Source organism: Pongo abelii, chromosome 3 (assembly GCF_028885655.2).
Source record: "Pongo abelii isolate AG06213 chromosome 3, NHGRI_mPonAbe1-v2.0_pri, whole genome shotgun sequence".
Lineage (NCBI taxonomy): Eukaryota > Metazoa > Chordata > Mammalia > Primates > Hominidae > Pongo > Pongo abelii.
The window spans coordinates 174,079,104-174,101,433 of record NC_071988.2 but is presented as its reverse complement, the minus strand read 5'-3'; the positions used below and the strand labels follow the sequence as shown (position 1 = coordinate 174,101,433).

The window sequence follows — 22,330 nt, the reverse complement described above, 5'->3', positions numbered from 1 at the left end:
TGCTGTGCATTGATCGTTCTCTCTTTTTTTAAATATTTGCTAGAGAAACGGAGTAAAGAAGTGAAGCATTAGTAATTAATTTAAATTGTTGGATTGTGTTTCTCCGAACATGCCACTGGGCTGAGAATGGACCATGTAGGGCTCTGGGATTTATTCAGGTTACCTAGCAAATTGAAGCAAGATATCATCAAGAATCAAAAAGGAATAACATGGACAAAGTGTGTTCTGGCTGTATAGAAGCTGAGGACTGCTGGAAGCGGGAAAGGCCTGGTGGAGGAGGTGGAATCTGATATCCAGTGGAGCAAAAAGTTTGGCTGGTGAAACTGAGGGGAAGGTGTGAAATTGGCAAAGAAAAAGTTGGGAATCTGCAGAGAGAGAGTAATAGCACACAGTGGGGAGGAAGCACAGCCTGGAGGCAGGAAAGACAGGGTCCAAGCATTGGGCAGCCAGGGAGAAAGGGAAGGCCATCAGGAGGGGAGCTGGGGAGACTGCCAAAATTCACCCTTTATTAGGAGAGCTTAGATATAAAATATGGCCCTCGACACTATTGAATATATCATAGCAGTTAGACAAAATCAACTCAATGTGCATATCCTACATGGATAGAACTCAAACACATGGTGGTGAGCAAAACAAGAAAGAACCAGAAGAAAGTCTGTAGCACACTATCATTGATGTAATTTAGAAACCTCTACACCCATCAAGCTAAACTTTACAAGGACACAGACAACCAAGGACACCGTATGCATCAAACTCATTAGAGAGGGCACCTGCAGGGAGGAGCAGGTGCACACAGGGGCTAGAATGGAGGAGGAGAAAAACAAGGACCTCCCCCAAACGAGAGAGGGAACTGGCATGGAGAGGTGATGGTGAAGTGGCAGGAATTAGGGGATGAGGTTACTTCAACTTCCTAAATCTACATTCAAAAAGGAAAAAGCACAAAAGACAGTCTTGGTTGACCACACAAGGCAAGAAGAGAAGGGCTGTGGGCGCCAGTGGCAGCTCCTCCCGTCTCCCCTGCTTTTGGTGCTGCGAAAGGGAATAGCAGGTAACTCCACATCCAGGAGCTGCCACATCAGGGCACGGGATCACGGATGGCCCGTGGGGTGGCGGAAAGAGCACAGGAAAGGCCACCATCTGGCTGGTGACCGGTCAACTCCCTTCCCTGTTCTGGGTCCAAACTGCTTATCTATAAAATAGAGGGTTTGCACTGCAGGTCCTCTATAGACCCTTCCAAATCTAAAATCCCTACCCTTCCTCCTGACCTAGGAAAAAATACCAGCAGCCTAAGGAAAGTTCAGCTCCAGTCACCTCCCAATTCTGGGCCATCCCAGAGGGTAGAATCAGGCTCCACGATTTGATTTCATGGCCGGTGAATATAAAGCAAATCCATCAATGACCCCTCAATACGCCGATGTGAGAATTACAAGTCAATCTTCATAGAGGTTATATTGTGTTTATAATGTGCTTTGCATAAGTTTGTATGACTCATGAAACCCTAAACATTTGTTTTTCTCTAAAAGAAGGAGTTATATTCAGTGACCGAAATGAACCATGCCAGTGTGTGTGTGTGTATGTGTGTGTGTGTGTGTGTGTGTGTGTGTGTGTATGTGTGTTTGGTGTTGGAAATGAGTGTAATTGCTGTTATTTTCCTTTAGTAATGAACTGATTTCCACATCTAGGCAGCACTCAAGGAATCAATGCTGTTGACCACTGCCACAATTGTCATGTTTTAAGCCATTTCTCGTTTTATTCATGCTCTTGTGTATCTCCTGTGTTTGACAAGCTCTTTCTCTGGGTAATAAAGGACCATTTCTAGTTCCCTAGAACTGCTTATTTTGTCCCCTATTGTTTATTACAATGCAGGTGTGGACTGTTTGTGAATTTGCCTAAGTAACAGAATTGAAGGCAGATTAGTTGTAGAGTCAAAATTTACTTATGAAGCATTAATATGGAACCTGAGCCTGGAAAGGTGGCCAGTGAGGGATTTCTGTGGGAGCCGGGAATGTTCTGCCTCTGGATTAGGGTGTTGGTTACAAAGGGTATGTTCAGTTTGGGAAAACCCATCAAGCAGTACATTTATGTGTTTTTCTGCATATATATTATATTTCAATTATATATATATATATTTAATAAAAGTATTGAAGTCACCGGTAGCTCATATTCTTGTGGGGATGTCTAGGGATTAACAATCATTAATGGACTTGGATACTAGTCGTCAAATTTCATCTCAGGCTCATAGAATTTTAAACATGGAAGGGATCTTAGAAATAATTCAGTTTAATTTTTAATTTACAGCTGAGGAAACACAGGCCCAGAGGGAAAGTGGCTTGCGCAATCCCACACAGCAAGGCAGAGATGGATCCACCCAGCTCTCTCCTCCCAGCCAGGCCTTAGTGACAGCACAGCTACAGGTGAGATGGTGCAGCCAAAGAGAGCTGAGCTGTTGGAGACAAATATTGTGTTTATTCAGATATTCTCTGGTGGTTTCAGTCTAAACTGAGGAATTATTTGTGTTGAAGATCACCTACCATCCTATAGTAATCTGTGGCAAAATTACTGGAATCTGCATCTGAAAGTCCTTCTGCGGGTTCTTCCTTCTAAGTCAAAGATCATCTGAATTAAGGCTGGATATGTGTTTGTGAAGGGAGAAGGTGATAATTTACCAGCGATTGATGGGTGCTGTCTATCTATAGAAGTTGTTTTTTGTTTTTTGTTTTTTTTTTTAGTTTGGAGCTAAGGTAATTTTCTTTTAGATATGCAGAATAAGGCAAGGCCATTTCTGTTTCCTACCTTTCTCCTCCCAGGGGCATGAGATGCTCAGAGGCCTGGTCCTCTGGCTGGTGGAGCTGTGGAGGCAGTAGCGAAGATCCCTGGAAGAGGGAGGCCGTGAAGAGGGATGCAGATACCTGGCAAGCCCACCTCCCTTCTATGCCACCTGCCAGCCTTCCCTGACATTCCCAAACCAGGGACCAACACCGTCAATCAGGGAAGATTTACACGCACTTAATTATGTAAGTCTCATTAGTTTACGCAGAGAACTCGTATTATGAACACACTCTGGCAAGTCAGTTATTTAGCATGTCTCCCTACCTGCTCCACCTGGAAGAGGCCCGTGAAATAAATGCCCTGAGTCCTTTGTGCAGTGAACTGGAGACTCAGAATCCATAACTCAGGTTGCCACTGTCAGTGTAGGAAATGCTGTATTGGCAATTTCAAACAAATAAACTGGTTTTGGGGGAGGGGAGTGGGGTGCGGAGAAGGGAAGGGGAGGGAGGGACAGACACAGGGAAGGAGAAACAGAAAGAAGATGAGAAAGCATGCCCTAAATAAGGAAGTGCCACTGAAGTTTGTGCTTCAGGCCAGAACAAAAGGCAGAGGCCTTTAGTAAGGCAAGTGCTGAACTCCACAGGCAAGGAAAAGAAAAGACTTTAAGCAAGGATTAAAAGAGGGAGAGAAACTCATAACCTGTGTTTGTTGTACCAGAAAAAAAAAGTTTATACATACAGTTTATTAGTTTCCACCATTGTCATCGCCTCTGGCAGCATGTACAGTAGGAAATACCAGAAGGGAGGAAAAAAAAAACAACAAAACTTGAACTTGATTCCCCTCCTGATAACCCTATCCTGTCAAGCAAGGCGAGATAAGGGGAACAGTTCACCTTGTCCTCTTGAAGGTCAGGCCATCAGGATAGGGTGGCCTAGGGATCACCATGAAAAGCCGCCGAGTTGTTGTTGCTGTTACAACTCAAAACCCCTTTTAGAAGCTGGGGCCCCAGCCAGGCTTTAGAAGTCCACAATGGACATTGTTTCAGGAATCCCCCACCCTGCAGAAAAGGGACTTTATTTTTGTTCCATCGCAGCAGAGCTCTAGCTAACATCCAGCCTCAGGCCCTTTCCCGCACAGCTGCCCCTGGGAGGACGCTCGCTGGTTCAGCCCAGCCTGTCTGCCCTTCCACCTTTTGCCTTCTCTAATTCTCCCCAGCTCTCTCTCTCTTTTTTTAATAGTTAAAAAAAAAGCTGGAGAAGCTACTGGAAGTCTGGGGTTTGGACAGGAGGTGAGATCACTCTCCCAGAGGCACCATGGGGCAGAAGTGGAGAGCCAGGCACTGTCCCCAGCGGGTCTATCCTGGCCACTTCCTTCCCAGGCCCTTGTGTGTCACTGGGCTCCTCAGAGTTGGTGTGACCCTGGGTTCCATGGGAAGGGTCTGCTCCTCACTCCAGCCCAGGCTTCTTTCTGATCCATAGGCAACGGCTGTGGTCTGGGCAGGCTGCTTTCTCCTAACCTGCCTTAGGGTTTCTTTCAGCCTAAAACAAAAACAGGGTGTTCCATGTACACTGTTTCCAGATTCCATTATATTTAGCAAGCACGAGGCCCTGAGTCTGCTGAGAAGGGCTGAGTGACTTTTATTAGTGATTCATGAACTGGGCAGCATCCAGTCTACAAAACAGACTGGAGCTCCACTGGGTGAGGCAGAACAGTGGGTTTCTGTAAAGCAACTTGAGCAGGAACAGGGAGATAGCCTACTGCAAAAAGCAGATTGGTTAACATCAGATCACTTCAGGTTACTCTCCTTGTGTGGGTTAAAGCAGAGAGGGCTCCCTTATCACAAGCTCAGTTGACTGGGCCCCTTTTGATTGGTTGCTGTGAATCTGTTTCTTGGTAAACGGCCCTATTTGGGTGTTAGGCTACTGTCTCTCCTGATTTCTCAGAAGGCCAGATCTTAAAAGTAAACAGCTTAGGTTTCAGTTTGGTGACATGGAGCCTTAGCATGAGTGACTTCACTTTAGATTGGTTTGTCAGGGTTTAGTGCAGGAGCTCAGTCCAAATCAATGGTCTTCCATAAATTTTATCTCACTGAGAGTGTTTGTGACGTATGTGTTATGTCTGAGCACACTCCAAAGCCAAACACAGGTTGGGTCATTCATTCAATAAATGTTTACTAAGCTTCTATTTTGTGCCAGGCACTGCTCTGAAACTTACAGACCAGCAGTGAACAAAACAGATAATTTCTGACTTCATGGAGTTTACATCCTAGTTGGAGAGACAGAAAAAATACTAAATAATTCTTTAAACATTAAGGTAATCCTTCTACTAAGGAAAATAAAGCTGGGAGACAGGTCCAGAGTACGTGGTGGGAGGAATACAATATTAAATAGAGTGGTCACGAAAGGCCTCACTGACTGCAATATTGCTTGGGGATAGGCTGCTGTTTTGAAATCTTTCCACCTCTGCTTCTTCTTTGCCAAGTGTACAAATGATGAGGATAAAGTCAATAGCCCAAAGCCTTGCCATCAGCAGTCTGTATCTCCAATATAAGATAATAATTCCTCTCAAATACCCAAATCACAAAAGTCCAAGCCCCACCTGTCAAATCAGCAGGAAGTTTAGACTTCTCTTGGGTTTTTCTCCCAAAAGATTCCTGAGAATCATGGAATGAATTAGACTTGTCCATTAATCAGTCCCCTTTTTTGCTACCATCCAGAGAACCAGTTCAAGCCTCTGGAGGCTGGATGTCCAGCCCTCACCCTGGCACAGTGGGCTGTGGGCTCTGTGGTCCAGTTGCTAGTCAGGAGACGTCCTGGTGGCCCCTGATTCATGTTCACATTCACATCACTGTTCCTGTGGTTCTCTACACATTCACCTTGGTATTAGCTCTCCTTGCCCCTGGTCCAGCATACCCCTTCAACTTCCAAGTATGGGTCACCTTTCTTAAGTAAATTTCCTCTTGGGACTTTATTTTCTTTTAAATAAAAATTGGCCTTGTCCGGGAACTCACTTCATTAGATATAGTCATGTATCTTTGAATGTCTCCTCTTAACTCTGTAAATTTGTGAATGAAGTGGGGGGCACAGCTCAGCTCTGTCTGGTGGCACTGGGGACCCAAATGCAGATGAAGCAGCTCAGGAAGTGGCGATACCTTACTGCTCCCCCAGCAGGGCCAACACAAAGTACTGTCACCTACACGGACACCCACCAGTTTGTGTTTGTATTGTGACTCTAAAAGAAAGCCATGGCATTGCTTTCTACAAATTATTAGTAAAAAACTGTTTTGTTAATATTTGAAATATTTAAACACAAAAGTACCTACCATTCAGATTTAACAAATTGTTAGCATTTTACTATTTTGCTTAAGACCTTATGTTTTTAAAGCAACAGAAACTTGGTAGCCTGTGCGCTCTGATTCTATGCAGTTAGTGAGCTTGGATAGTGACGGTTCAGACAGGAGGCTCTGAGAGCAGCGCGCACCATTTTATCTGAATCTACATAGGTCTTGAGTTTCAGGTCGTAAGATTTCAGAGAGTGAGGAGATATCATTTCCTCCAAACAATTCTCTTTCAAAAAAAATCACTGGACTCTATTCAGTTCTGAGTAGAGACAAGAGTTCAAATAGTAAGAATTATAGGTGTTACATATGTCGTTGGGGCCTTTTGTGTGTTCCTCTCAATTTCATTCTCTTTGCTCCCTCTCCTGTGTCTGCCATTGTCCTGAAGCTGGTAGGTATCATTTCTGTCCATGTTTCCAACTTTACTATATGTGGATATTTTAATAAACAATACATAGTCTTTTGGTAGGGGTTTAAATATTACTTAAACAGTATTATACTATATGCATCATTCTGCAGTGGGTTACTTTGTACTTTAGGTTTGCCTTCTGTTGCATGGATACAGTTTTCTTTTTAAATTCCTATTTCTTCTTGTAGAATTAAATCTTTTATTTTTTTAATTTAATTTTATTTTTTTGAGATGGAGTCTCACTCTGTCGCCAGGCTGGAGTGCAGTGGCGCAATCTTGGCTCACTGCAACCTCCGCCTCCCAGGTTCAAGTGATTCTCCTGCCTCAGCCTCCTGAGTAGCTGGGACTACAGGCGCACACCACCATGCCCAGCTAATTTTTGTATGTTTGGTAGAGATGGGGTTTCGCCATGTTGGACAGGATGGTCTCAATCTCTTAACCTTGTGATCCACCCGCCTCGGCCTCACAAAGTGCTGGGATTATAGGCATGAGCCTCTGTGCCCAGCCAGAATTAAATCTTTTATTGAGGGAACATAAAGGTAGCTCTCTGAGTCTTTGCATCTCTTAAAATGTCTCTATTATGCTTTCACTCAAATGATGAAATAGATGAGTACAGAATTATAGATTGACAGTTTGTTTCCTTCAACACTGAAAATATTGCTTTCCTGCCATCATGCATTTCTTGATGTTGATGAGAAGTCTGCTGCCATTTCAGTTGTCATTACTCTGTAGGTGACCTGCTTTTTTTGTCTGTTAGCTTTTAAGCTTTGCAGTTTCACAACAATGTGACTAGGTGTGGATTTATTTTTAATTATTTTGCTTGACATTTGAGGTGTGCATTTTCATGCTGAGAACTCATGTCTTTCTCAATTCTGGAAAATTCTTGAATATTCTTGAATATAATTTTTCTGCCATTTTTTTTCTATTTTCTTCTGGACTTCTTATTAATTGTTAATCAGAACTTCTCAGTCTATTCTTGGTAGATTCTGATTATCTAGTGCTGTACCACAAACCACACCAAAATATGACTTAAAACAATAATTTATTGTTATTTCTCATGGTTCCATGGGGTGATTGGACTTGGCTGAGTTGTTCTCACTTGGGACCTCTTGTGCAGTTGAGGCCAGATGCCAGCTGGAGCACAGTCATCCAGAAACTTGACTGGGTTAGACATCCAAGATGACTCACTGGCCCCATAGCTCATGGGCCCAAAATGTCTGACAGTTGATGATCCCATGGGTGGGAGCTCACCTGGGACCGTCCATTGGCACACCTACATGTTGGCTCTCCATGGGTCTTAGTCAGCTCCCCATGTGGCTCAGGCTTCTTGCAGTATGATTACTGGCTTCTGAGAGGGAGTGTTTTAAGCACCGCGGGCAGAATATGGCAAGAATTTTTAAGATCTAGCCACAGAAGCCCTAAATATCACCCCTACCACATTCTCTTGGTCAAAAACATCATAAGTCCAGCCCAGATTCCAGAGGAGGGGAGACACCGCCTCTTGACAGGAGAGTAACCTGTGTGTATGGGGAGAGATGGAATTAATGGTGGCCATCTTTGCAGGAAAGTTACCACACCATGCCTCTGAAGTCTCCTCTTACTCAGTATTTCTTTGTTGCTGTGTTGTATTCCTCATGAATTCTTCAGTACTATCTTTCAACTTACCAATTATCATCATGACTGCATCCAAGCTAGGTTTTATTGCATCTACTGATTTTGTATATTTTATGATACTTTTTGTTTCTGATGTTTCTAACTAGTTCTTTTTCCTATCCACCTTTTCTTGTTATAGAGTCACCTGTTTTGCTTAATTATGTCTTATTCATTTTTCTATATTTTATTTTTTAATTTATGCTTTTGAACATGCTAACCATAACTATTTCAAATTAATTAATATTCACCAATTTGAGAGGTATTTGTGTGCTAAGATTAGTAAGATTTGCTGATGTTTCGATATGTTGAGAAAGTAGGAGTGTGAAGAATAAAACTACAAGTTATATGCCTTATTTGGATGAAGTTAGAGACCATGGAAGAAGACCAAGCTTGCAGGAGAAGGTAAGTTCCTTCTGAAGCCCTATTAAGGCAGTTGGACAGACCATGATCATAAATGTTAATTGTGACTATGGACTAGGAGAAATATAAATACTCTACAAAGATAGGCTCTAGTTATTGATCCAAGGATAATCCAATAGCTATAATCTCAAGATCTACCTTCATTTATTTATGAACTTATTTAATTCTTCCATATGCAAATGCATCAATATGCTGTTAGCAACTTTGATAGTCCTTTCTTTAAAGTTGCCATTATTTACTTCTAAACATTTTCCTATTTCATCCACTATCATGGACCCAAATCTCTGCTTCAGAAGTATTCTCAGAAATGAAAGTGAGGGAAATGAGAGAGAAAATGAGGGCAGAGATGAACATCAGATCCAAAATTCATCTCTGCCAGTTGCTCTATATGTTAGGAGGAAACAAATTCTAGTGCCTTGTTACTTCTTTCTTTCTTTTTTTGGGTGCCTCCATTTATACCTCTGAGTTTCTCTTCCCCTTCACTTTGTCATTTACCTGCCTTGCTTGTTCTGGCCCAGACTGGGAGTCAGAAGAATTGACTCTGAGCACAGTGAGGTCCAACTTCTGGTGGGATGACAGAGGGGAGGGGAATCCTGCACGTGGCAGGTGAGCCATGCTCCCTTGGATGACTGACACAGCCAGAAGGCAGTTTTCCCTGAGATGTACTGCCAGGGGAGCATGTTTGAGAATGATTGCAAGAGATATTAACATACTTCCTCGCAGACTTATAGGCTAATGATTTTATAATTGAGACCCAGAAGTCTCATCTTAAGTTAATGAAGTGATAGGATGCCTCTTCGAAAGCACTTGGTAAATATTCATTGATGAATGAATGAAGAAACAGACCTAGATAAATTAAGTAATGACACCACAACAATAGCAGCAAACCCAAAGAGTGGTGACTCTGTGTGCTCTCAGCGCCCGCTGACTAAGGGGTTTTATGCATTTGGAATTCATTACTCCTCACAGTAAGTTTATAAAGTGGGTACTTTCTTAACTCCATTTTCAGATGGCAACCTGAGACATGAGAGGTTTCACAGCCAACAAGTGGCAGAGCTAGGACCCAACCCCCTACAGTCTGGCTCTAGCATTTGGCACTACTATACAACCCTCTCTGCCTAAGTAACCTGTCCAGGTTCCTGCATGGAGATTACTTATAACCAGGTTTGTCTGACATCAGACTATGTGCTTTCAGCCACCATTCTCTACTGTTTCCCTACAGGATCATTGCCTATCAAGGAAGTTTCTTGTGAGGGCACCCTCCAGCTTCAGGCTGCTTTATTTACTTACTCAATGAATCAGTTACTCTCTTACAAAAGAAAAGACAGAGTCAAGGAATGTTAAAACTAATTGCTGGTTGTCATGCAGGGCAAAAAAAAAAAAAAAAAAGCAGAGATATATTTGTTTGACTAAATTTTCTACTCATCCATCTTTCTGGGAAACCAACTAAAGTTATTCTCCAAAAGTCACAACACAAATCTTTAGCAAAATTAGGACTTGCAAAGAGGCAGACCTCAGTATTTATTGTCAAAACAGATGATGGAGGCCACCTACTCCAACCTGCTCATTTCACAGGTGAGAAAGTCAGGCACAGAGAGCTTCAGTGTGTCTTATTCTAAGTTATGCACCTGATAAGTGGCGGAGCCAAGACTAGAAGCAGATCTCTTGACTCTCTGCTTAGCAAACTGCGTTATTCCTGTTCAGCCTCAGGTTTCTCTCTGTGCCCTGAGCAGTTAGCATTTCATCAATTCATTATTCAGTCACTTATTCATTCACCCCCCACCTCTCATATATTTACTGAGTGCTTTCTCTGTGCCAAGCTCTGTTCTCTGTGCTGGTCTTCGAGTGAGATATAGTAAAGATATAATTTCTGCATCCATGGAGTTTACAATCAACTGAGGGAGACGGGCCCTAGATAAACAAATTAAGAAATAAAAAGAAAATGTCAGGAAGTGAAAACCGCCGTGATGAAAACAGGTGTGAAAGAAAGGGGCTTACTGGAGCCCAGGGGTCACGAAAGGTCTTGTGGGAGTTGCATTTAAGCCACTTATTGAGTGGTGACAGCGAGGAAGAGCATCCCAGGGCCAAGGCTGGTGGAAGAGCACATGCTAGGAGGGTCTGAAAAGCAGGAAAAAAGGACCATGTGAAGGAGGGAGAGGGTGGTGGGATGGTGAATTTTATGAGTGGACTTGACTGGGCCACAGAGTGCCCAGATTAAACACTATTTCTAGGCATATTTCTGAGGTTGTTTCAAGATGAAATTAGCATTTGAATCTGTGAATTCCGTAAAGTAGATCTAGCTCGGTGTGGGTGAGCATCAGCCAGTTCCTTGAGGGCCTGAACAGAACAAAAGGCAGAGGGAGGAGAAATTTGCCCCTTTGCTTCCTGCTGTGTACTTGAGCTGGGACATCAGTCTTCTCCTGCCCTTGGACTGGGATTTACACCCTCAGCCTCTGGTTCTCAGGCCTTCAGACTTGGACTGGAATTATACTGTCGGTTTCCTCTCCAGTTTGCAGACAGCAGATCATGGGACTTGATCTGCTCAGCTTCAATAATCACGTGAGCCAATTCCTCATAATTAATGTGTGTGTGTGTCTGTGTGTGTGTGTATTTATATACAAATACCTCCTATTGGTTCTGTTTCTCTGGAGAACCCTAATACAGAGGTGACCTATTTTGTAGAGTGTGACAGTCCGATCAAAAAGACTTGTCAAGCCATTAAGAAAGATGATTACAATGCTATATAGCAAGCTGGAAATTGATCACAGTATAATGTGGGAGAAAAAAAGCAGGATATAATTATATGGAAGCCATGACTACAACTCTATGAAAATATTGAAAGGAAAATGATTCGGATGGTCACATAGAGTTGGAGGATTATGGATAATGTGGTTTCTTTTTTCCCCATTTCTTTACTGTTTCCAATTTTTCTCTGTGCTTCATTGCTTAAATTAAGAACTGAAATGGATAAAAATAAACTGTAGCTGATGCTTAAAAAAAAAAACTAGGCTCCAGAGTGTTCTAGATTAGTCTTGAGATACATTTTTCTTAACTTAAATATTTTAAAGTAATATATACATATAGATTTAAAAAATCAAATAGTAGACCCTACCCCTTCCCAACTCCAAGTTACATTCCCCCGAAGCAACCACTTTCAAGTCTTTTGGCTGGTTTTTTTTCTTCTTATAGTAATTCTTTCTTTTTTTTTTTTTTTTTTTGAGACAGGCTCTCGCTCTGTTGCCCAGACTGGAGTGCAGTGGCGGGATCTAGACTCACTGCAAGCTCCGCCTCCTGGGTTGACGCCATTCTCCTGCCTCAGCCACCCCAGTAGGTGGGACTACAGGCACCCGCCACCACGCCTGGCTAATTTTTTGTATTTTTAGTAGAGACAGGATTTCACCATGTTAGCCAGGATGGTCTCAATCTGCTGACCTCGTGATCTGCCCGCCTCGGTCTTCCAAAGTGCTGGGATTACAGGTGTGAGCCACTGCACCTGGCCTTCTTACAGTAATTCTTAAATTTTTAAATAACATGCCTCTATTTCTACTGCTTGATTTCCCAACATCCTAGGAATTCTTTTTATTTCTCTACAACTTTAGACTCTACTTTTTCTTAGTTCCCATCTTGGTTTACTTTATTGACTTACTGTTTTACTGGGACATAAATTTTTTTAGGAAGAATGCATGCAAAATAAACTCGCATGTTTGAATAAACCTTCATTCTATTCTCATATTTGATTGAGAATTTGACTAGGTGTATAACTATAGGTGACAAATAATTTTTTGTTTAGTTTTTTGAAAGCATCACTCCACTGTTTGTGAGGTTTTACTGTGGCTGTTGAAAGTTTAATAACATTCTCATTTCTAATTTTTTATATATGACCTATTCCCCCTACTCCCTACACCATCTGTTTTAAGTTCTTCTCTTTATCTCTGCTTATATTGGAATTTCACTCAATGTGACTTGTTGTGGATCTTTTTATTATTCATTTTACTTGATACTCAAGGGTCCTTTTCCAATGGAAAACATGTACCCTTAAATATGGGGAATTTGTGTTTAATAATTTTGCTTGGTTTTCTGTTTTCTCCTTTTGGAGTCCCTATTACTTGCATGTTGGACCTCTTGATAGATGTCATATTTTCTTTTCTTTTCTCTGTATTTTTCTATCTTTTAAATTCTATTTCCTGAAAGAGTTCTTCTACTTTTATCATCCAGTTCCTTCTATTGAATTTTTAGATGTCTGCTATGATGTTTCTAATTTTAAAAAACTGTTTCTCTTTCTCTGGATGTTCCATTTTATAACATTTAATTCTTGCTTCATAGATGCAATGTTATCCCTTATCTTTCAATATTAATTATAGTTTGTTACCATCGTAGTTTTCCTCAGTACTTGCCTTGATTCTATTCCCTCCTACTTTCTTCCCCGTCTCCCCCAACAAATTGTTCGTTTTGATGTATGGCCTTCATATTGGGAGCTTTCATCAAATGTCTGTTAACGCATGGCCATCTCTTTACATTTCAGACTGGGACACAAAAGAGATGACCAGAAACTGGGTAGGAGAGGGATAAGGCTTATAGAGAGGAGACTTTCTTCACAATAGGACAAATATTGGGGACTTGCTGGCTGCATTAGGGAACCCCCAGAAATAAGGGTTCTTAGATTTGGGGGAATGGGGTCAGTCATCAGTCTTTTTCTCCAGAGACCACATTTCTAATCTGCTTTCTGGGAATTAAGGTTGGAGTGGTAATAATAATAATAAACATGTGTGGGAATGGGAGAGAGGTTGTCACCGAATCCAGTGTGCTTTCAGTTATGTTTGGTGTCAAGGTTAGAGCTCTTTCAACTCAATTTCTCCTGAGACAAAACTTACAGTCTTTGGAATAGAGGAGGACCAGCCATCTTGCTTAGTATATAGAGGGAAAGAATCCAGGCTCAATTACTCCTTATACAGACTTTTAACCAATCTTCTAGTTTTCAGCCCCACCCCTCATCCCAGTCTTCTGGTGTATGTGGTGCTTCCAACCTCTAAGACTTTCCAGGGTCTTATAAAGAGATAATAGAGAAAATGGAGGAAATATAAATGTTATTGGACTAGTGAAAACTATCAATCTACTGATCTGGGAAACAACCCATCTTAGATGAAATTCAGACATTTAAAGAAATTCAGACATTATAGCAGACATTTAAAACCTGAATAGAAGGGATTGGAGATAAACATTGAAGAACTCTTTCAGGAAACAGAATTAAAAAGATAAAAAATTGCAAAGAAAAGATAAGAAAATGTGATATCAATCAAGAAATCCAATATACAAATATTGGTTCTGAAAGGAGAAAACAGAAAACAAGGAGGGGCAAAATCATTAACCTCTAAGACTACACTCTCATAGACTAACTTGTTGTTGGATCTTTTTATAGGAGCTTAGCAAAGTTCATAAAACTGAAGCCTAACTCAGCACTTACGCCAATACTTTAATTTGTTATAGTATGTAATTTTTAAGACATTAAAAAGAGTACACCTGCTGTATCTACATGTTAAAAGCCTAATAATAAAATGAACACTAATGAATGCACCTTCAAATAAAGAAAAGTAGCATGTTACTAATATTAGTGAATTTCATCTAAAATGGATTATTTCCTGGATCAGTAGATGGATACTTTTCATTTGTTCAGGAACATTTACACCTCTTCCATTTTCTTCATTATCTCTTTGTAAGGCTCTATCACACCTTCTCACTTTGGCTTCCAGTTTTCTTAACCTCTCCCTCATATTTCCCACCTTGTCTCTTTTTATTTGCTAAATGTATTTTAACAAGGAACTCAGTATATTTGGGCAATAGAGCTTGCCACAAAGTCTAGTCTGTCATACTCCTGGAAAAGAATGTTCCAGGTCTCATCCAGCTTGTAATGTTTAATTGGCATCAGTAGCCTGCTCTCATCTCCTTTTCTTTTTCTTTTTTTTAACATGTGTGATTGTAAACATCTTCAATTCCTTTTCTATCATTTCAGAGGGGTTCCGGGGGAAATATGTGATAAACACTATATGGTTTGGCTGTGTTTCCACCCAAATCTCATCTTGAACTGTAGCTCCCATAATCCCCATGTGTTGTGGGAGGGACCTGGTGGGAAGTAATTGAATCATGGGGGTGGTTTTTCCTGTGCTGTTCTTGTGATAGTGAATAAGTTTCATGAGATCTGATGGTTTCATAAAGGGCAGTTCTCCTGCTCATGCTGTCTTGGCTGCTGCCATGTAAGACGTGTCTTTGCTCCTCATTTTCCTTCTGCCATGATTGTGAGGCCTCCCCAGCCATGTGAAACTGTGAGTCCAGTAAACCTCTTTTTGTTTATAAATTACCCAGTCTCAGGTATATCTTTATTAGCAGCATGAGAACAGACTAATACAAACACTCTCGTTCAATCTGAAATGTATAAGTGGAAGTTGGTTAGGTGTCTTTTAAAATTGTGCAGCATTGCATTGGGGGGTCTATATCTCCAAACAAGTAAATTTGTATAGAAGTCTAGTGAAATAATCATTTGAAATACTTTTGCCTAAGTGAAATTATTGGGACAAATCCCTAAGTGGCATTGCAAGTGTTTCCCTTTGGCATCCTCAGTAGGGAACCATCTCATGGATACAAGGATTCTTTCTGAGACTTATCCAGATGGAAATCTTCACTTCAAAAATAAATCTTTGTATTTCATAACAAAACCTTTAGAAAAAATACATTGGTCATCTTTATTAAAAAACTGAACAACTTAATTTGATTTAGAGACAAGGAAAGACCAAAATCCTCATGTTAAACCCATTCCTTTCCTTGTCCATGAAGAAAGATTAAGTCTTCAAATGGCCACTTCTTAGCCTGAGTGACTAGAAAATCACTCTACCAGTGCATAATGATGGCTGGGTAATCACTGGTTAATGACAAAACTTATTGATTTCACAACTTCTTTGAACTGAACATCTTTCTGTAAGCCTAAATCCTGGATATGTGAAGTATGAAAGTATTTCATGACAGGATATTAGTATGGACCAGCTTTATATTTAGACCAAGCCCTGAACTGCCCCGACACCCCCTATTTCCTTTGTGAGCTAAGAATCTTCCCACAGAGGCCAGTCTGGGTCATCTCTTTCCTGTGATCTGGTAGGGTCCTTCCTGACAAGGCCCTGCCCCCTCCTGGCCTTGACTACCCCTGGGCAGTGGCCCCTGGGGTGGACCTGCTCTCCTGCTCTGACAAGCAGTCATCTCTCTTAGAGTACAGGCTCTAATTACCCCTGCCATTAGCCTGCTTGGCAGGACTGCAGATGTTATTAATGGCGGTGAAATTATCCAATGCCTTTCAAAACTCCAGAGCCACTCAATGTTTGTCCCTGTGCCCTCTCACAGCACTTCATTTCTTTATTCACTTTGCTGCTGTATTGAACCTTAACCTTGAGTGTGAGATAAAAAATGAGGAGGAGAATGTCACTCTCTCCAACGTTCCTTTATTCCCTTCCTCAGCCCTTCACCCCCTACTTATTTGGGGATGTAACCCAGCACCATCCTCACTGCCATGCTGTTTGTCAGCAGGAAGCTCTTGACGGTGTGGATGTGCCATTCTTCCCTGCCTCTACCAATCTCATAGATCTTTTCTCACAAATTAAAAATAACTTGTTGCTCCTTATTAGAAAATCAATATATTTTCATGTCTGGGAAAATTAGAAAAATGCAGATAAGCAGAAAGAAGAAAAATAAATCCATACTCTCACCTTCAAGAGATAAACAATGTTAAAATTTTATAGTATATCTTTACAGACATTTCTCTATAGGAAGATATGAGATGAGACTGTTATAATAATCACCATAACTAACATCTACTGGCACTGTTCAGATTGCTTTGGCGTGTATTAATTGATTCACTAAATTGTCTCAAGAACCCTATGAAGTAGGTTTAATTCCTTTCTTCCTTCCTTCCTTCCCTCTCTTCCTCCCTCCCTCCCTCTCTCCCTTCTTTCTTCTTTCTTCCTTTCTTTCTTTCTCTCTCTCTCTTTCCTTCCCTCCTTCCTTCCCTCCTTCCTTCCTTCCCTTTCTTTCTTTGTTTCTTTGTTTCTTTCTTTCTTTCCTTCCTTCCTTCCTTCCTTCTTTCTTTCTCTTTCTTTCTTTCTTTCTTTCCTTCTTTCTTCCTTCCTTCCTTTCTTTCTTTCTCTCTCTCTCTCTCTTTCTTTCCTTTCTTTCTTTCTTTCTTCCTTTCTTTCCTTTCTTTTTCTTTCTTTCTTTCTTTCTTTCCTTCTTTCCTTCCTTCCTTTCTTTCTTTCTTTCTTTCTTTCTTTCTTTCTTTCTTTCTTTCTTTCTTTCCTTCCTTCCTTCCTTCCTTCCTTCCTTCCTTCCTTCCTTCCTTCCTTCTTTCTTTCTTTCTTTCTTTCTTTCTTTCTTTCTTTCTTTCTTTCTTTCTTTCTTTCTTTCTTTCTTTCTTTCTTTCTTTCTTTCTTTCTTTCTTTTCTTTCTTTCTTTCTTCCTTTCCGACAGAGTTTTGCTCTTGTTGCCCAGGCTGGAGTGCAATGGCACGATTTTGGCTCACTGCAACCTCCACCTCCTGGGCTCAAGCGATTCTCCTGCCTCAGCCTTCTGAGGATTACAGGCACCCGCCACCATGCTCAGCTAAATTTTTGTTATTTTTAGTAGAGATGGGGTTTTGCCATGTTTGCCAGGCTGGTCTCAAACTCCTGACCTCAGGTGATCCACCTGTCTCAGCCTCCAAAAGTGCTGGGATTACAGGTGTGAGCCACTGCACCCAGCCGAAGTAGGTTTAATTTCTATTGCCATTTTGCAGGTGAGGAAACTGAAGCAGGGAGAGATTACAAATATTGCAGGAAGCCTCGTAGCTATTGAAGTGGAAGAAGTGGGAGCTGAACCCAAGTTGTCTGCCTCTAGGCTCTGAATTCTTCAATAATAAATTATATTATCATCTAACCTGCTTTTTCAATTTCACAAAGTCTAAATATCTTTCTTTGTTACTCTTAATCCACCACAAGATTTCCAAATATCGAAATATGAATATGTTGAAATTTCTTCAACCAAACTTTAGGGCAGTTTTCTTTTTCTTGTATTTACTCTTATTTTATTTTTTGCTATGATAAACAACACCTAATTTTTTTAAAATAATTCCTTCAGGAATTTGGCTATAGGGAAAGCAAAAATAAATAGACAATGTAAACAATGTTCAGTTTATTTCACACTTGCAAATGAAAGCTTCATGTACTCCTTTGTTCAATTCATTATTTCTAAGAGATATTTGTCTACTTTTAAAAATGCTAATAATTATTGAATATTTTCTATGTGTCAGCTACACCATATTTGTGCTGGTTAATTGCTGATATTTACTCATAAGTAATTCAGGCTCAAAATGAGATTCTGGTAAAGCCAGAGAGGAGGAAAGGAGAAGACTTTCAGGATGTCTCTGCCCCTGTTACATCCTGCCTTTTTCCTAGGTATTCCCAACTGAGCATCAGTTTTTTCATTTCCTTTTCCTTCCCTCCCTCCCTCCTTCCCTCCTTCCTCCCTCTCTCTTTCTTTCTTTCCTGAGCCTGAATATTCTGTTTTTTCCCTTAGCTGGAAACAGCTCAACTGTTGACTATCCAGAAACCTTAATGTAGCTTTAATCTAATTCCTGTTCTGGAAGGACATTTTTGGCATACCATTTTGTCTCATCTGAGTGATAGACTAGGTCTATATTTGGCCAGTTAATCCACCACAGCAGAGTCTCTTTGGAATTTTTAGCTGATTGTCAGCCCGTCTATATAAAATGTATTTGAATTGACCTCTGGCTGATAGGATAGACTAAATATCTTCATAACTTCATAACAGGTCCATTCTTCCATGATTCAGAGTAAAAAGCCAGGGCCCAGGCAAGTCACTGATTGAATAATATGTAGACAGAGACTTTGTCTATTAACTAATTCTTCTACTCCATGTAACGATGCCTAGCACACAGGGAGCATTAGACATGTGTTTGTAAAGTTGAAGAGGAACTCTCAGGAGATCTGGGTTCTAGTTTCAGTTCCACTACAGATTAGTAAAACTAGTTAGTAGCTATTGGGGTGAGGCTTATTATTAACCACTTTGCCCCTCAATTGCTGCATACACATTACTCGCTTAGGAACTCTTGGCAATCCAATGAAATAACTCCTGAAGCTCTGTGATTTCCACAGAAGAATTGTGTTCTAGGTTCTTAAGGTATTAAAGAGTAAAAAAATATTGACACGCTTTCTTATTTTGAAAGCTGCGGAATTTAATTCCAGGATATTGTGCACGGCAAACAGGTGACCTCTTAGATGTTTCAGCTTCCCCTGCTCCATTTTGACATAGATTGCAGATGAAATTTTCATGTAGGATCCCTTCCCATGAATGACCTAATATGGGAATTATGGGCTATGACAAGGATGAGAGAGGCTGTGGGATTCTGTACCATTCCTAGTCCACTAATACAACCCTACCCTTCTCTCTCACTTAAGAAAACGCATTAGCTAAGACATATTTCAAAACTACCATGATAAAACTGTGGGGTAGTGGTGCAGGAATAGACAAACTGACCAAAAAATGAAATATGCACCTGGACACCCAATCATGTATCCATGGGAAACTGGTATACAATAGAGCCGTTTCCCAAATCCGTGGGAGGAAGCTGGATCACTTAGTGAATAGTGTTGGGATAAATGACTCACTATGGAAAAAACCAAAGCTGGATGCCTACCTCTCGATATAGATAAAAATAAATTTCAAATGGACTAAGGACCCAAGTATGAAGGGAAAAGACACAATTCTTACAGAAGAGTCTATAGGCATCTATCTTTGTGGCTTTGTAGTTTTCTGCACATTTTTTAACCAATACCCAAACAACATAAACCATAAGGGGAAAATTGATGGGTCTGACTATCTAAAACATTAAAGATTTCAGTTCAAAACAGTTAACCTGCCTGTCCAATGGCATGGAGAAAGTTGTTCACAGTGTCTAAAATCAATAAGGAATTGATGCCCCAAGGAACTCCTGCAGATTGGCAAAAAAAGGATTGGAAATTCACATAAGAGCTAGACGGGCAAAGGATATGGGCAGTTTGTAGAAGGAGAAACCTAAATTGCTATTAAGCATGTGAAGAGATACCCACTTCACTGGTAATCAGAGAAATGCAAATTTAAATTATAACATGATCCACTTTAAAATAATTAGATTGACAGAAATTGGAAACCTTATTAATATCCAGTGCTGAAAGGGATGTGGGGAAAAGAGAGCCCTCTGATACTGCTGGTGGGAGTGTAATATCCTATGCTTTGGCAATCCCACTCCTAGTGCAGCCCCCAGAGACAGACCTGCACAGATCTGTGAGGGGCCATCTCCGTGGGTGGTCCTTGCAGCACCATTTATGCGTGTGTGTGTGTGTGTGTGTGTGTGTGTGTGTGTGTGTGTGGGGTAGAGTCAACTGAGGTGTTCATCCCTAGGGCAATGGAGGAAGCAACTCTGCTGGATGCAAGGCGGTCAGCAATAATGATTAGATTTCAATATAACAGCAAGGAGATATTCCAAAAAACAGAGCTGGATGAAAAAAGTAACAGAGAGAATGAGATTTATAGCCCATTGCCTTTTGTAAATTAGATATTAAACATGCACACACAAAGTAATATTATATATTATTCAAGGATGTCCATATATCTACATAAAGATAGGAGTAAGGGGATCTGGAGGAGGGGGAATCAGAGTGGGATGAGCGAGTTGGAGGGAAAACAGCAGCACTTTTGAAGGGCATTTTATGAATCCATGAGTGTACCATGCACTAAAGAGTAGAATTAATTCAGTTCTGTGGATCTGTGGTCCAAAAGACAGGAAAAAGGAAGTAAAATCAAATTGGAATGTGAGTGAATGAGAGGTATTCTCATGGTAATAACCCTGAAATATTGCTTATAGTCTGTGTAATAAATAATTGATAAATTTCAATTCTCCATTATTTGTAATAGTTTACTTGCAACACTTCCCAGCTGTCAGGACCTCTGGGACTGAGAGCCCTAATGGGAGCTGTTTGTGTTCATAGTTCTTTGCCTGACATAATCCTACAGAGGTGAACTTAGCCACAGAAACTAAAAGAGGCAGCCTCAATATTCAAGGAGCAATTAGGAGAAAGACTTGGAAAGGGTTTGCAATTGCTATTCCATAAAGACCTAGTCTGAATACCTCTTTATCCATATTTTATTTCCTCCATCTAATATTTAAAGTCTTCCCCTTATATTTGTTGAATGAAAAGCAGAAATCTAAATAGCTCTAACATTATTTCCCTAATTCCCACAGCCTGCACTGCTCGGATGTCAGTCTCTAAATTCCTAGCACAAATGAACAGAAGACAAAATCATTTGCCGGATTCTGAAATGAAGTTTTTCAGCGGAACACAGAGAAACAGTTAAATTTTGCAAAGCTGTGAAACTGGAGAGGGGGCTGTCCTCCAAATCTACCAACCAGAGACCTGGAAGGAATTATTTGCATGAGATTCATTTCTCTCTGTCTTTCTCTTTCTCCCTTCTCCCCGCCTATCTGGACCAAACTTACCTGTCAATTTCATCAGCGATACTTGAATGGATTTTCTAACCTGCCCCACTCCAAATTGATCAGTTAATTAAGTTGATCTCTACAAGATTGTTAAAGAACCAGGTCTTTTTCCTTTCATGTTATACAGTTCCAAGTAAACTCCCTTTACTCTGGTATCCTTATCAGAGGCACACATCACAGGAAGTGGAGCATTCCTTATGAATATATTGATCTGCACACAAATAGATTTTTTTCAATGTGAATTTGGATTTTTAAAAGCACGCTTACTGCAAGTACATTTTGCAGCCTCTTGTTTCCAGATCAGAATTGAGTGATTTTCTATTATTTATTTATTTACTTATTTATTATTTGTCACTTTAAAATATGCAGTTCTTGGGATCATGCAGAATTGCTGTATATTTGCTTTGAAGATTAGAATAAAACTGGTAGATAATGTGGATGTCGCTTGTGATCAATGGCTGTGAGGCAATGTGTGTGGCTTTGGCCGCCAAGTCTCCAAGTGAGGTCACTCCTCGGATCTGAATGTGTGTGCGCATTGTTGATAACTGGAATTAGTTTAGGAGGAAGTGAGACCAGTGTCCTGGGTACTAATGCTCTCTGAGGGGTTTCCAACCACTTGCAGACCATTATCACATTAGTTCTCAAAATACCCTAGTGAGGGGGAAAGGAAGGAAGACGCTAGTGGAGTAATGAAATGGTAGAAAGCACTTTGCTAATGTAGCCATCACTTCCTCCTCCCCTGCCCCTAATCCCTAAGCCCGGATGCAGAAACTGAGGCAGACGGAGCTGAAATTGCTGACCCGAGACTCCTGGAGAATCAGCAGCAAAAGGAAGACCGGGATGCTGCTCCTCAGCATGCTGATGGAACATTTTTTTTTAAAAGAAATGCTTAAATAAGGGCTAAATCGCTCACTTAAGATAACAGCAACCTTTTATTTCTAAACCAACACGGGGTGTGGATAGCTGGGAAGTCAAAAACGTGCTGAAAAGAGGGGTAGGCACTGGGCCAAGATAAAGCTGTCGACAGGCTCTCAGAAGTGGCCACTTCGGGGTGCAGCTGGGCTCTTCTGCCGATTCAGTACTTTGCTGATAAGTACAGTTCAATTTGGTTCACATCTTTATAGACACACACGCGACACATATTAAACTGACCTCGTCTGCTCTAATTCCTCAGGTG

The 22,330-nt window shown here is 40.8% G+C and overlaps 1 long non-coding RNA gene across 1 annotated transcript; it reads left to right on the top strand.

The window, feature by feature from the left end:
- Positions 1–2,325: 2,325 nt before the first annotated feature.
- On the top strand, positions 2,326–21,588 carry LOC134761358 (uncharacterized). Its single transcript, XR_010139884.1, has 3 exons — positions 2,326–2,414; positions 2,808–3,014; positions 20,899–21,588. It is a non-coding gene; the product is annotated as an uncharacterized LOC134761358 (long non-coding RNA).
- The last annotated feature ends 742 nt before the right edge of the window (positions 21,589–22,330 follow it).